The sequence below is a fragment of the Pollachius pollachius genome, assembly GCF_949987615.1.
Source record: "Pollachius pollachius genome assembly, chromosome: 8".
In the NCBI taxonomy this organism is placed as follows: domain Eukaryota; kingdom Metazoa; phylum Chordata; class Actinopteri; order Gadiformes; family Gadidae; genus Pollachius; species Pollachius pollachius.
In genome coordinates, this window is record NC_136941.1 from 12,133,582 (window position 1) to 12,137,723 (window position 4,142).

The window sequence follows — 4,142 nt, forward strand, 5'->3', positions numbered from 1 at the left end:
TCTATTTGCACTGCGCTATGAACCAATAAGCAGGATCCCTGGCTGGTGAGCAGTGTTGCCTGATTGGGCAGATTTCCCATCCAATTGGGGTACTTTTAACCGCGTTAGGCTGGAAAAATTATCATTGGGCGGGAAATCTGCCCAATCTGGCAACGCTGTCGATAACAAACCCGCTCTGCATTGCCACTCAAGAGACGCAAAGCAAGTGAAATCATCTGAATGATAGCGAGATTCTAACATTTGCAAATAAAGTGTACAATGGAAACATTGGAAACAGAGGACATTGTTCATGTTTTATTACACAAAGCATTCCATTCATTGAATTACAGTGCTAAGCTAGCGACCAAAGAAAAGGTAGACCACTTCCCAAAATCGAGATCACCAAAAGTAATGTCAACGTCAGTGTTGTGGGTGCTACATGGTTTGCTAGGTACTCGTGACTTACTGGTAGCATTACTAGCAATCAAGGGCGTAGGAACCGGGGGGGACGGAGGGGACGTGTCCCCTCCAATATTGGAGACAGGCGCATTTGTCCCACCTAAAAATTATACCGGGGGAGAAAAATATTTTATTTTATTTTGAAAGCGCAACACAGCGTCTTGTCACCGCTTCTTATTCTAAAAAACTGGATGCAATTAAAGAATTGATTTGATATTTATCAGTTCATTACTGCCATTCAAAATGTGTTTTCCTTAACATTTACAAATGTATCTTTTTAGTAGAATAAAATATATTTGTGAATTTTTTCAGTGTAGTTAATTTATGACATATTTCTATTAACGGATCTGTCAGGTTTCCGATATGTGTCCCCCCCAATGTTAAACTCATTCCTACGCCCCTGCTAGCAATCAACTGTATTGCTGGCCCTGTTTGCTAATGAATAATGGCCAATCTCCAACGTGGGCTGTTCATGGTTTCACTGATGTGAAAAATCTTGATAGGGCAACCAAACGCCACGACAAGTGTCAAGATCATGTTGGTGCTGCTCTCCGACTTTCCTTGCTAGGCACCATGCCTATAGATCAGGTTGTTTGAAATAATGTTCTTGTTCTTTTACTAGTTTGTTACTCTGACCGTTCTGTTTGGCGTTGTGGAAAGGGTGAATGATTCAGAGCATTATGCATTTTAAATGGCATCACTTTTGATCATGAGTCTTTTCTTAAAACAATTGTAACTGAAAATAAACAAAGCTAAATAACAACCAATAACTTCAGTCATTGTGGGCAAAAATAGGCCCAATGAAAGGCCCAGATTTTTTTATTTACTTTTACAAATTAAGAGTAGGCCTGATTTGACTAATGGGCTTTGCATCCGTTCCTTCTGCCCTAACAGTCCATTTCAAAGACATGCTGCCCACCAGCTTTCAAATTACAGTGATGCCACTGGTGGCTTTGTATCAATTTTATTCACATAACTATCCCTCCCTCCTATTTTGTAGTTCACCAAAACACCCTGAAACAACTTGAGTCCCACATTCTTATGCCACCATACACCAACCGTGCAAGCAGGCCAATGGCAACCAAGTGCGCAGTCCTTCCTCCCTCACTTTAAAAACAACCAGCCGCCACTGGTGTGTGTGTGTGTGTGTGTGTGTGTGTGTGTGTGTGTGTGTGTGTGTGTGTGTGTGTGCATGAGCATGCAGGTGTGTGCGTGTGTGTGTGTTCAAGTCCGAAATAATCAATAAAGCGTGATAAAGTATATCTGTATTCACGCTTGCCTACAGCTCCCAAGGTAGAGTCCAAGAAACACTAAATGGTGGATGAAATGGACCATGAGCCCACTCCCAGCATGCTCCGCAGGTACCCTGGATGCTTTAAGGTGCGAACGGTGAACCCACACACAGTGTTTAAATATAGATAGGCCTTGTATTAGTCCTACACCGGCTGCTCCGCTCAGGGCTGTGAACACCTGCAGCCCGGTGACTGAAACCGCCACTCCTTCCTCCTTTTCTCCTCCTCTCCTCTCCTTTTTACATTAACATTTACATTTAGGGCATTTAAATGTTGCTTTAATCCAAATCAACTTACAATAAGTACATTTTTCATAAGAAAGAGAAATAACAATATGTCGCTGTCGGTACAATAAAGATGTTTTTTAACATTTTTAGGTTAACTCATGTATAAAACAAAGTTGTCTGGGATATTTTCCTGTCTGCATCCGCATTGTCGTCATTCTCCTCTGCCTCCTCCCTCTCCTCCTCTTCATCATCCTCCCACTCTTCCTCCTCCTCCTCCTCCTCCTCGTCTCCATCCTCCACCTCCTACTCCTGCTCTTCATCCTCCTCTCTCCACACCTCCTCATCCTCCTCCAACTTTTCCTCCCACTCCTCCTCCTCCTCTTCATCCTCCTCATCCCACTACTCCTCCTCCTCCTCCTCTTCATCCTCCTCATCCCACTACTCCTCCTCCTCCTCCTCTTCATCCTCCTCATCCCACTACTCCTCCTCCTCCTCTTCATCCTCCTCATCCCACTACTCCTCCTCCTCCTCCTCTTCATCCTCCTCATCCCACTACTCCTCCTCCTCCTCCTCCTCCTCCTCTTCATCCTCCTCATCCCACTACTCCTCCTCCTCCTCTTCATCCTCATCCAACTTTACTCCTACTTCTCCTCCTCCTCCTCCTCCTTCTCACCCTCCTCCATCTCCTCTTGCTCCTCCACCTCATCCTCCTCCCCCTTCTCCCTCTAATCCTACTCCTCCTCCTTTCCCTACTTCTGCTCCTCCTCCTCCTCCTCCTCCTGCTCCTCTTCCTCCTCCTATTCCTCCTACTCTTCCTCCTCCTCCTTCCTTCCATACCCTTTTCCTTCTCTCCAGGGTAGGGATTTCACTTCTCTAACTCAACGATCACACTGCATGTTTCACAAAATCACTTTACAGACACACACACATACGCCCACAAACACACACACACATACACACACACACACACACACACACACACACACACACACACACACACACACACACACACACACACACACACACACACGCGCACACTCACAGACACACATACATTCATGGAGACAGATACAGACACACTCTAAGACACAAATTATTTTCTCATGGAATTATCACTTGTGCGCCCTCTGATCTTAACATCTGTCTTTTGTCGCTCCATCCTCCGCTCTTCCTCAGGCGTGTCATCGTCTCCGACTTCACACCGAGCCCCAGTTATTTCACAACAGAAATCCATATTTCCACGAGGATAATTAGTCAAGGAATTTAATTTTTTGGTTGTGGGGATTAATGAGTGAGGCTTTCACATCTCACATGTTAATGAGATCCAAGTAAAGGTAAATATATCGTTTGTAACTGAAGCAATAAACGCACCACCCGAGGAATAATTCATGAGATCCTTGTGCATATTGTGACCTGCGTGATTAGAAATGCCCACATATCTTTGTGCTTGTTTTGTATGTTTGCACGTGCATATGTGCATGGGTGTGTTTGTCTTTAGTGTTATTTGACTTGTGTAGTGCAGTGTCTTGGTGACTGACATCCATCCTGTTATTAGTAGTGTTAGTCTTGGCCCCTTGCCATTACTAAACTGAGTCAAAGATAATGCAATAAAGCGGCAGCGAGCAATCCAACTCTTCCTGTGTTGGCCTACGAGACGCCTGTACAGACAAACTCACTGGGCTGCTCCCCCATTTCTGTCTGCGAGGACACATTAGCATCTACGCCCACCTATACCACATCCCCCCCACACACACACACACACACTCACTCCTCCTGCATAGCATCTCTCCCCCCTCCATTCTGATCAACAGATGGAGGCGCCATGCGTTTGATACGTGGAATGAGATGCAGGGAAGGGAGGAGAGCATCGGAGGCCAAGTCCAATCGGAAGAAGAGCTGGTTAATATTTCATAAGGCCTCTGTCTCGCAACTCGCAACAGACGTCGGGACATGACCCCGGAGAGTTGATTGCTGCCCGCAGTGGTAGATCCTGGCTCCTCGTAGCATCAGTCAGAGTCAGGAAGGGCTTACGTTCTGGTCTGGTGCTCACGCTGGGGAACCGTGGGGTGCTGAAGGGCAATCTCCTCCTCTGTTCTGAGGGGGCGTGGAGTCACTGGACGAGCATACGCTCAACACACTGTGCATAATATACATACATAAGTATGGCTGCACACACACTCACACT